The sequence below is a fragment of the Rissa tridactyla genome, chromosome 7 (assembly GCF_028500815.1).
Source record: "Rissa tridactyla isolate bRisTri1 chromosome 7, bRisTri1.patW.cur.20221130, whole genome shotgun sequence".
In the NCBI taxonomy this organism is placed as follows: Eukaryota; Metazoa; Chordata; class Aves; order Charadriiformes; family Laridae; genus Rissa; species Rissa tridactyla.
Genome location: NC_071472.1, coordinates 21,821,549 through 21,833,951, shown reverse-complemented (window position 1 = coordinate 21,833,951; position 12,403 = coordinate 21,821,549). Strand labels below are relative to the sequence as shown.

The 12,403-nt window shown below is 38.1% G+C and overlaps 1 protein-coding gene across 1 annotated transcript in view; it reads left to right on the top strand.

Annotated features, from left to right (window-relative positions):
• STK39 (serine/threonine kinase 39) overlaps window positions 1-12,403 on the top strand; it is a 102,343-nt gene that overhangs the window by 64,826 nt on the left and 25,114 nt on the right. The gene's annotated exons all lie outside the window — the stretch shown is intronic.

Here is a 12,403-nt window from a genome sequence, read left to right as displayed (position 1 = left end):
TTAAAACCATTACTCCTTGTCCTATCACAACAGGCCCTGCTAAAAAGTTTGTCCCCATCTTTCTTATAAAGCCCCCTTTAGGTACTGAAAGGCCACAATAAGGTCTCCCTGGAGTCTTCTCTTCTCCAGGCTGAACAAGCCCAACTGTCTCAGCTTGTCCTCATAGGAGAGGTGCTCCATCGCTCTGATCGTTTTTGTGGCCCTCCTCTGGACCCACTCCAACAAGTCCATGTCCTTCCTGTGCTGAGGACTCCAGAGCTGGATGCAGTACTCCAGGTGGAGTTTCAGGAGAACGGAGTAGAGGGGCAGAATCACCTTCCACTTCTTCTGTTGCAGCCCGGAATATGTTTGGCATTTAGAGCCTGACGGGTAGAAATATGAGTCTTGGGAGTGTGGGCCAAAAGGTTTGAAGAGTAGCGCATGGAGATTTGGGCCTAAGATGATGGGCAACCTTCAACAGGAGCAAGGGCAGGGCAGAGGGGGAAGTAAGTGCTCCTCTGGCTTCGGTTTTTTCCTCTTTTATAATGAGGCTATGCTACACCAAAACCCATAAAATTTTAGATGATAGTTTGCATTTTTTTCCTAGTGGTATGTTCCGAAAAAGGTTCATAGTACCCATAAAAATTACCTTCCCAAAGGAGGAATTCTGGCAGAAGAATGAATGTGTTTCAGTAATTCTTTTACTGGATGGTCAGATTCTGTTATTTTTCCCAAGCAGAGCAGAGTTGGACTCATTCAGTAATTGAGTAGGGAATGCCAGATTAACACCAGACTCTGTTTAGTGCAAATTCCTTGTTGTGGATGAGAAGCACAACTCGCACTCTGAAATAATCTTTAAAGAATCCCATGGCACTCTTTATACAAGTGCTGGTATTTAACTCTGTTAGCCTGGACGGTTTCCAACTTCAGTATCTGATTTTTCTGTCCTTTACTTGTATTTATTACCTTTTTGGTTTAGTAGTTTTCTCTGTGTGTCTAACTTGTAAAAATATTGCCTACTGTCAGAGCTGCTTCTTCAGTTGGAGGTGGCAATTTCCAATTTATTTCTCTCTTTTCCGCTGTTGTGTCTTGGAGTATGTTGCCCCAGAAGTGAAATTAGCAGAAATGTGTTTTAGATAATTCCATGCAAAGCTTTTGAAAGGCTCTGGTATTAAATACTTAATATAGTCCATTATTATTTTAAAGCTCAAGTTTAATTAAGAGACTGTACTTGAATTTTGCAATGAATTGAAAATGCTGGTTCTCAGTTGTTGCTTGATCTGTTGCCATGGCGTGTAACTATGACCCGGACTGACCGAGCGATCATTCTGTTGAAATGTACTGATGCTTCTGTATCCTCAGTCTCATTGAGGAAGAGGAATTTGAGAGTGGGGAGGAGTGAAATCCTGTAATCCAGATTTTCTCCTGTGAGGCTGTGCTCACCGTGTGTCTTGGCAGTGGGCCCTCGCAGGAGCTCTGCAAACAGGGGTTTAAGGCAATTGTCTGTGATTTAGTGCTTGGTCGGGACTGTTCATAGCACCAGGGAAAGGTGGAAAGGGGGTGGGGAGGAATTACCACCCTTGATTCGAAATTTCCAGTCCAACCACAAAGTTGTTACAGTTGCAGATTTGAGAAGGTCACTGTCAGAGGGTTTGACTATTTAGATTAATAACAGAGACATTTCATGTTAAATTAGGAGACTTGTTAATGGTTAATAGGTAAGAATTGCAAATTATCTGAAGCAATCTAAGATGGTTAAATTAGCTCCTATGACAGGAAGATAATTTACTGACGGTAATTTGGAATGTCCCAGGACCTAATTTAATACAGTTCCTGCACACTAGATGAATTAAGGCTGGGGAAGAACAAAAGGGGCAAATGGAAAATTTTTACTTGATGCACTGGCAAATGGGATTCTTCTGCTATATTATTGCATATCTTACTGAAAATAGTGTGTAGGGAAAACGCTAAGGCAGAATTGTATGTAATGGCACTCCAGTTGTGTTATTTACAGATAAAAGTTTGTGCGTGTCTGTGTTTCTTACAAAAACATTTCTTCAGCTAATATAGCTGGTTTACCACACTTGGAAACCGTGTGTTTTCTGATCCTTTCTGAGGAATCTGTCTTCTGGGGAGCTGGACAGACAGATACAATTCAGAATGACAAGTCAAAGGTGTAGCTAGCAGCAGACAGTTGCCTGTGCCATGCTACAGCAGGAGAGTCATTAGGATTTAAGTGAAATATGATTTCCTCCACGTGCCAGAAGATCGAGGATGAGATAGCACTCGCTAGTCTGAGCTGAAGCTCAAGTGCTGATCTTCCCGCTTTCACGTAGGCCTGCTTTTTTGACCTCTTTCTTACAAAATTCATTACATATAAAGTTACAGAAGGGCTGAAGGTACCTAGTAGACCTACTCCTGTGTTATTAATGTTTAAGTTTGAGGCTTAGATTTTTTTTAGGAGAAACAAACTCCTGTGAACAAGCAAACCCCAAAATCTATTCTGGCTAGAGGCAGAATGAGCCTGATAATTGGCTCAGTACCATAACCCGTAATTCTCAGTTCTCTCTCTTTTCTTTGTTCTCATTTTTTTGTTATCTTAAAAAAATGTCTATCATTCCAATCTCTGTTGTAAGGAGTGGGGATGATGTGTATACTTCACCAAGGGCAGTTATTTCTCATAATTTTTGCTATTTAGAATGGCTTCTGTTCTCCAATGTATTTAATGACGAAATCCACAAGCTTCCAGCAGAGTGGTAGATTTACAACTGGAAAGTAACAAAACTTCTCTATAAGCTGGGAATTGATCCAGTAACAAACATCATAAACAAAACCATTTGTGGAATTCTTGAAATAAATGTACCTGTGATTATATTTTATTTTGCCATCACTTCTAAGGTTTGCCCTGGGAATAAGGGAGGTGCGGGACATGGTTGCTGAACTGAATTGTATTTTCACAGCATGGAGACTTGATTTAAATAACCTGTTTAATCATGATTAAATCATGACTGAAATCAGTAAGGAGGAACCCTTGATTAAACTATTGATTCTAATCCTGTTTTCCTTTTGTACCTCTATTATTTCTTTCAAAGCTTTCTCTTTTAAAATGGTAAATTATGCATTTCGTACTCACTACTTAAGGATGTTTTTATGCCTTGCTGTATTTTTTATTGAAAAGAAATTGAACATTTAAGAATTTATTTTAATTATGACCAAAATAATCCTGGATGCAATTGCTACACCGTCACTTACTTAATAGAGAACTGGTATATTTGTTTATCAAAAAAACTTTTCTATATAAAGTTGATAATTATTGAGCCAAGGAATCAATATATTGTTACTGCTTATTAAATTTAGGGTATCAAGAAGATTTGAATGTCTAAATATTTAGATGGCAAGGAATTAGCCATTTAGCCTGCATAGCTGTGGTTGTAAATTAAGCAGACAATTGCATTTGGGGGTGTTGCTGACACTGAAATTTTAAAATCGCTAGAGGTACTTTTTTATTCCATTATGACTTTTTATTGTATTATTTACAAAAGACAGAATAAAAGAAGGGAAACAAAAGGACAAAGAAACCCGATCTTTTGTCTTGATTTTACAAATGAAATCACTTTTCTAGAGCTCTCTTCTGAAGTACCCCTAGCCTCCTGGCAATGATCTGCCTTTTGCACTTTCCGATTTAAAGAACTGAAATTTTGCTTCAAGCATTTTGGCCATTTTACAACGCTGTACTGGAGAACTTGTCACTGGACTAACAGGTTATAATCTCTCTTGTGCACCAGGCATGCAGAAGCATACAAAGTAAGCCTTTGTGTGTTTAATCTGTTAGTTACTCTGCCACCTCTCATCAGCCAGGCAGATGGTGCATCGCTTCAGTCACACAGAGATTACAGGTTTGACTTCCTTAAACTGTGCAATGATCAATAATTTTTGGTATCAAGAAATACAGAGATCTTTCACAGACATACTCGGAGGGGGTAATTTAAACTATTGGCATATCCAAGAAAGGCAACTATAACCACAGCATGCTGTAATGTTTAACAAAGTGGTCAGATTATGTGCATGGCAATTGTCCTCTCTGTTATTGAAATGCTCTCACTGATGACTTCAGTGTGATTGTTTTTGAACGTTATTGATTTCATCTGTACTTAACTCCACTTTTTTCTAGGAACAAGTCAGTTTTAGATCACTTCTGGTTTTGACCAAGTATGGAGATTTTACCACATTAATAAATTCTCAGTGTAACTGCGTAGTGCCCTTCATTGTATTTCAAGTACTTGTTAAAAATACTGATGCTTTTCACAAGTTAAATCTTTACCAGTGTTTTTTAAAAAAACTCCTGTGCTAATTCAGGAATAATTTTAGGGAAAACTGATGATTAATATGGCCCTTTCTGCAGCAACAAAACTGGTAGCTCTTTGTCTAAGTTGTTTCCACCTGCCGATATATGAGAGCAGGTAGGAAGTGTGAGCCTCAAAAAAGATGATGCAAGTGAATACTGCTTTTCACTGCCTATGCAGAGAAATGGGTCACTGAGAATTGAGGTAAAAAAAAACAACTCCAGAGTTTGCTGTTTGAATTGGCTGGGAATGAATGTAACAAGGAAAAAAGTTGGAAGGGCTGATAACATTCTTTTCATTTGGCTTCAGTAGCTGCGGAAACAGAGAAGAGCCTACTTAAAAGTATGTTTAGGTATAGATATATCTAAAATGTCTCTAGTTCTAACATACTTTTCTCAAGGAATGATGACTTGGGGCTGTAAACCAGTGGATGGAGCGGATGGCTTAATGTTCCTGTGTCACTTCTATAATGATAAACACGGTTTTGCAGAATTGCCTGTTGATACTTGGGTGTATCAGCTAATTTTCTTGTGTTTCTTCTACAACACAACTTGTGCGTTTTCTTAGTTTTACTATCATATCCCATCCATTTTTACTAGATTGGAAGCGTTCTATTTTCTATTAAGTCTTAAGCAACTTGGGACTGGTCAGCTATGGGTTGAACTGTTGTAAAGTCCTTTCCTGCTGGAGGAGCTGTGGGCTGCCCTGGAGCTGTGGACAGTTGATCTAATTGTGTCTGTAACAATTCACTCGGCTGCTTTTTGTGAGGTACGCGTGCTTTTTTTGTATGGTAGATGGCATACAGATAGTAGATCTTTAACAGCTGTTTCATTCCAACAGCTTAACAGCCAAATGACAGTGTCTCATTGGGACATTGGCTGTTTTTCAGTCTTGAAAGCATCATTTGGCTGTGTTTGGCCGTTAGTATTACTGCTACCTCTTGAAGTACAGTGATTAACCAGTGGGCCCTGCATCATTTCAGGGATCTGCTTTTTACCTAAGAACATGTAAAAATTAAATGGTAGTGACAGTGTTTTGTACATTTAACTTTTGGGTCCTAAAACTTAATCTTGAACCATCATCAGCTTCTTTCTTCCTTCTTCCAGTAATGTATATGGCAGTGGATAAGTTGTAAACCTGTGGAGTTTTTTCAGAACCACTGAAGTAAATGGTAAAGTTTTTATGGACTTCAAAGAACTGTATATTTCAGGACTACGTGTTACTAATACAGAGGGACTGTAGTCCCATTCTACTTGGTGGCAATCTGGACGCAGGGTAGACTTCAAACTTCTGTTTCACTCCTACCAGAAGTTAACAGAAATGCCCTTCCATTTAATCTAGAATTGACCTGAAGTCATTAAAAATAAGTTGAGAAGAACCATCTCTCTCCACAATGCTGAACAGACATGATCTGCTTTCGATAGTATGGTAATGTGTAATGGAGGGGGCTGGATATTGATTGGTAAATGATAACTGAGCATGGAAGTATTGGAGAGAAAGGGATTTACATAAACATGTGCTGAATCCTCAGAAGGCTAATGCTTCTTTACATACGGTAAATGCTTCTGTTGTGTTAGCGTGATACAACAGGAGCTTTAAAGTTCTGATTCATGAAATTACTTTAATAAACAGGCATCCCCTTATTACTGCTTTGGTTCTGCTGTGTGCAGAGTACCATGACTTCAGAAGAAAAAAAAAGAGGGGGAGGGGGCAGTGGGGAAGAAGTGAGCTGTGATTTGATTTTTTTAATTTTATTTTTTTTTTGTAGGGATAGGAGTAGGTTCTTGGTTTCCCTGCCCTAGCTGAATAGATACATTCCCACAGTTGAAGCGTAAGACAATTGTAAGGCAAAAAAGTAAAAGATCAGAAGATTTAGATGCCAGGCAAAACCTCTAACTGGGACCACTTTCAAAGATTCTACTCCCACATCCTCATTGCAGTACTGAAAGTAAAGTGCCATTTTGCATTTCACTGTTTTGTGTATATTAGCTGTCTTCTGTAAATACAGTTGAAACAAAGTTTTAATTAATCAAAACCAAGATTAGAAACAGGTACTATATATCTTCAGTATAGGTTTTTAATAGACAATACTTAAAAAGGGGTACTGCACCTCTTAAGCAGGATTTTCCTTGTTGAATAGCTTGCCACAAACTAAATTCTGCTGGAAAAAAAAAAAAAAAAACCAGTAAATTATTGCCTATCAAGAAAGTAAACTCTCAGTTGTTTTTACGGAGTGGTGCTGTCTGCATCTCTTTCGTTGCTTCTGTGACCAGTTTTCTCCATGTGTAATGCAGAGCATTGACTGAAAAATACAGCACTTGCGGAATAAACTAATGCTATAAAAGCCAGGTTATAAAGAGAGCCATGTTTAACTTGTGCATTAAGCCTTAAGCACGTGAAAGTGAGAAATGGGTGACAAGTTATTGTGAGAAGGAAAATGACCTTTTGCATTTGAATAACATTTGGTGTGGCCAAATAACATTTGTCCTTCCAGCATTTGAATAGCAACAAAAAACAACAAAAACCCCAAAAAACAATAACAAACCCTAGTCTTCTGTGGTTTTCCCTTAATTATATTTCTTGCATTGTGCACACACAGATCTTGCCCCAGAAATGTAGAATTAAATTTGGATGAGTACAGCTCTAGGATGTACAGCCTACCTATCACTCTGATTAGTCCACTCCATTTTGATGTGAACTTCTGCTTTCTCTGCGGTCTAAATGCACAAGTCATTTAAATGCTTCTGTGGTTTTAATTACACCAGCAACTGCAGTGACACAGTGCAAATACCGTACTGCTTGCCCTTGTTTCTTAAGCTATGCTGTCTTGGTTTTTTTTTCCATTCTAACTTACGGGTTTTTTTCCATGGTAGTTTCAATGTAGTTCAAATTTTGGAGGGGAGGAGCATCTGTGAGACCTAAATTTTGTACAGGTGTGATAAGTGTGATGTTTATTTTCAGTGCGTGTATTTTGTTAAAGCACACTGACTTTTAGACTTGGCCAGTGTCACTAGTCCCTGAAATTCTGTTCTTGTGCGAGTAGGACTAGTAGGAGTATGGGGAGAGGAAAGGCTGGCTGGTGAAGCATGTGTTATGGTGGCATTTATTATAACGTTTTTACAGTTTCAGTTGAAGACTACTTTATTTCTGGTTCCAGAGAAGAATACATATTCTGCTGCTGTCTCTTCCACTATCCAGACTTGTTAGGGTTTGACAAAACTACCCATTGACAAACTTTTCCATTTTAGGGAGCACACACTCGATGCACATTTTTTTTAACGTGTAGATCAATTCTGTTGCTGAGTTACAACAAGTCATGATCTGAAAAGTGGATGGAAGAAATAAGTCTTGTGTCTGTCTTCTGAGAATGCTGTCTTATGATTTGGTTAATTGGACCATGGCCCTCCTCAATGCTGATCAGATCCTGAAGGTGCAGGTGCCCCTTTTACTAGGCGACCTGTTCTTTAAAAATGGTGCTTCTTGACTACCTCCCCACATGGGCAAACCAAGGACCCTTGCCTCGTCAGAGCTTGTATTTTGTTGACCATACCATAAAGCGTAGCTTTTGGGTTGGTGGTATGTTGTTTGGTTGTTGGGGGTTTTTGGGGGGGGGGGGGAGGGGGCTGGGGGTGGGCGGTGTTTTGTTTTGTTTGTTTTGGGCTTTTTTGGTTTTAGGTTTTTTTTGTTTTGTTGTGTTGGTTTTTTTTAAAATGTTTTCACTTATTGACTGGGAATGTCCTCCATGTTCAACTGGAGGCTGAACATCCTCAGTAAAAAGAGGATGAAAGAAGGAAAATCCATATATATAGATACATCTTCCTCCTCCTATCTATGTAGATATATATGTAGGTATATGTAGATATCTATCTTATATAGATAGAAGATATATAGATCTATTACTATCTATCTATCTTTCATATATATATATATTTAATTTTAATCATGCAGAAATATGGAAAAATAAGTGAAAGAGAAGGTAGAATGTGCCCTAGACCAGAGCTGCAGCATCTGTATGCTGGAGTCTGTTAAAATACGTTCAGTGGTAAGGAAATGGGCTAATAAGAGTGAACTCGTTGCTCCAGGAAAGCTCTGTCTTTTGCTGCTTCCACTCATCAGTCCATAGAAATAGAGAATATGCCTATGCCTTGTTAGGGCTGGATAACCATAATACAGAAAAATCATATACCAATGAAAAGAATTGTTAGCATGCAAGATGGATAACGTTAGCATAGAGCAACATACTTTCAGGTAGGTTAAGATCACGTATGCAAGTGGAAAAGAATGGAGATGATGAGAACTAAGATTTTTGGATTGGTTTTCCGTTGTAGGGATGGGAAAGGATGATTAAACAGTTGCATTAAAAAATAGCATTTGATTAAGAAAATAAATAGTTTCATGGAAGAGGATGTATATGTGAAATGCCAGCAGAAGTTACCAATGGGTGAAAGCATGGATGTCTGGCATGCCTGTAGTATAGACTAGACAGTGCTTGCTGTCGACGTGACATAGTGATGTGTCTGGTGATGATGGGGCAGCGCCTGTAATGCATGGTTTCTGATTTCACCTCAAATAAGAGAATGAAAAAAATAGGGAATCTTGCTTCTGCTGTAACTAATCAAAAGCCATAAATTATGCAGATTCCATGTGATGTACATGTTCTCTGTACAAGTCAGTTTTGTTGATTACCATTCTGTTATCACCTGTGTTTTTGGACACTTAGCTCCTTATATCGGTCTTTGTAAACCACGCATGATGATCAAGTAGCTCAAGTCTGAAAATTCAGCAAGTGATGCAGAGATAAAACCTGTGCGTTCTTACACACACGCACGCACCCTTCTTCCAGCTTGCCTTATTTGAGATTTTTTTTTTTTTTTTTATTTTGGGAAGGAAGAATATAATGTTACTTAGCTACGGTAAGATGCATCTCTGCATCTCATTCAGCAATACAGACTCTCCCTGAGGGCTATATGGAAGATGCTGAAGCTTGGGGGAAATGGAAGCTGATGTTTCAGGTAACTCTGCGTAGGGAGTGGTGGATAAATTTGTGGAAAAAAAGAAAAGTAGTAGTAAAAAAGAATGAAAGCTTGAAGCTTGATACATAATCAAGCTCTCCTAGCATGATTCAGACCTTAATTCCAAGACATCTAATTTTCTTGAATCTCACTTACATGATAGACATTCTGCATTTAAGGACAAAAGAAATAATGACATTTAATGTCTCCAATTTACACTTGCATCATTGCACAAACATGATTTCCTATTTTAAGTCAACAATGTAGATCTTTTATCAAGAGCGTGGAACATAGTTAATTTGACTATAGCAGGAATTACGCTATCATTAGATAATTATTTGAAAGGCTTTGTCTTTAAATGTGAATGCCTGAAATCTCTTTCATGTCTGTGGATTTTTTCAGTAGAACCATGTCAGTCTGAACAGCTGCATAATTTGTTTATTCTCTAATCCTGATTTTTGTAAATACCAGCATTGTTCTGCAAATCATTTCCTTCAAAACAGAGCATCTTTGTTTCATATCCTAATGACAGGATGGCCTGAGTTTATAGGCGGGGGGCTAAGTGATGAAGTTGGCCCATGTGCTTTTTCTGTTTCTTTGAGGAAGCATTATTGCCTAGAAAAGCAGATCTAGCAATCTTAGTGTGCACATCAGGTGGTCCTGATAAAAACAAAGTAATAATAGAGATTTGCAAAATATGCTTTCATAAAGTATAAAGTTTTAAATTCTGAAATTACTTTGCGAGAAAGATGGCTGCCAAAATGTCTTAGCATGACGTGCTTTGGTGTCACCCTTATTCAGTGCAGTTCCGCGGAATTCCTCCTGTTGGAGGTGACAGCATAATGAAAAGCAACCTGCAGGAAATAAATAAACTTCAGTGTGCTAAAATGCACAAACATATTTAAAATTTACTACTTTTTAGAAGAGATGGGCTGTTTTTATCCATGATAATCAAGGTCTATTAGTCTGTAATGGCACCGAGCAAGAAGCAAATAAGAGGTATTATAAGAGATGGAAAAAAGGTCTGAGTTTGCATTTTAAAATAGAAATAACTTTTTCACAAACACATTAGAGAAACTAGGGACCATTAAGAAATGATGAAGAAGATAAAATTATTAATCACAGAGATACTAAGTGCCTTTCTTCAAATCCTATTTCTATTTAGCAGAAATAAAGTCTGTGTGTGGTACTGCATGATAGGAATGTAATGGATGTAAGTAAAAAGAGAACTCCAGTGGAACAAATGAAACGCTGCTTGGAAACTGCCTACAAATAAATCAGCAAGTCCAAACAGTTGTCACCAAGCGTATCAAGGGAACTAGCAAACTCTAATGTGCAGTAACAGTGACACTAACTAGAACCAGGGAAGTGTCTGAAGACTGGAGAAGAGCATGAACAGCTTTTAGGGGAGAATTCGAGTGCGTCTTCTACTTGGTGGACTATATAGTGGAATAAATAATTTATGAAAATCAATAAACGTCTGGAAGGTAATGGAAACATAAGCAAAAGCACTTACAGGCTTCTAGCAAATTAATCTTGCCAAACTTCCTTTGTTTTGCTTTTCCGAATAGTAGTGTACCATTAAAGAGAAAGCAGAAGTGTCCTAAGTTCAAAATAGTTCAGTGTGACAATTCCAGATAGCAGAGTTGGATGGCTGAATACATATCAACCTTCCTTGATTTTTCACCTTGACTTAAATAAACAGATTGGACCCATTAGCTTTCTATTTGGGACATTCTGCAATTTGGAGACAAAGTAAAATACGCCCCATTTGCATCCTGCTCAAGGAAAGAGGCTGCATTAGGAACAGCTGGTCTCTCACATAGCTCTATCAGTCCGTTAGGAAGCTGGTTAATTTTCATGGGAGTTCAAAATTACTTAGTGCCTTTTTGTATGGTGGATGTTCTACTTATGGGAGGTCTGTGGAATGATATAATCTGAGAGCCTAATGTATTAGTTTCTAGATAGGTGACTCTTAAGAGTGCAAGATCTACAGAATTACTTTTCAGCTGGTTTTAGTGTTGGCCTCTGTGGAAAAAGATGTGCAGGCTGGAGCAATTCGGTATAGCTGCTAATAAGCAAAACTTTCTGTTTTACCTCTGCAAAGGTGTGAGATAAAGTTTTTATTCCTTCAATTTGCTTCTTCAAAAATGTGTGCAGGAAATGAGTATCTAAGTCTGAGCTGCATTCCACATTCAGTCAAAACATATCTTATATAAGAAGGATGCTAAATTTCTTTGCAACTTCCCTATTTTTGGAAAGCGGCACTTTTAACAAGCTTATTAGATAAAATAAATTTCAGCAAAAGGAAGTGGATTGTCAAAAGAGAACTCAGAGATGGGTCATATGTTTGGTTTGTTTTTTTTTTTTCTTTTAACAGAAAGCCATCCAGGTTTTTCTAAGGGGCGGGGAAGAACTGAGATTGATACTAATTCTCTGTTGAATAAAAACAGACTGTGCAATATTCCATATAGTGGCTGCAGATTTCTACAACAGAAAGAAATGAGCCTCCTAAAGCTGTATCTGGCTACCTGTGTTATCTGCAGCTTTGTATTAGTGATCTGCAACTCCTATAGTTTTTTTTTTATTTAGAGTAGAATTTTGGGAACCTGAAACTTTTTCAGCTTTGAAGCATTCATTGTATTCAGTAAATGAATACTTTTCATTTTAAGCACCGCACATGGCATACTTATTTTTCAGGGTTTGATATCTTGCTTTTGTCTGTGTTGCCGATCAGTTTGGGTTTTGCGTTCCTGCGTGTGGATGTAATATTTTTGTAAGTATTTAGCAAGTGATAATAGCTGTAAGTCACAGCTGAATATGCCTGCCTGTTGGATTTAGTTTTCCCACAGCAAGACTTCATGGCCTGGTACACTGAAATATGAGCTTGCATACAGTTTCCTTGCTGAGGAGAAGAATAATGGACTGCAAAACACATTCTGTTGCTATTAGCTTTTCAAGTGGATTGAGCTATTCATTGGAAAAAGTGTGTGCTACAGCAATTAAGTTCATCCCTGTGCTCAGTCGGCTTGCCGTTTCCGAAAATGAGATGGACATCTATTTTGCAAA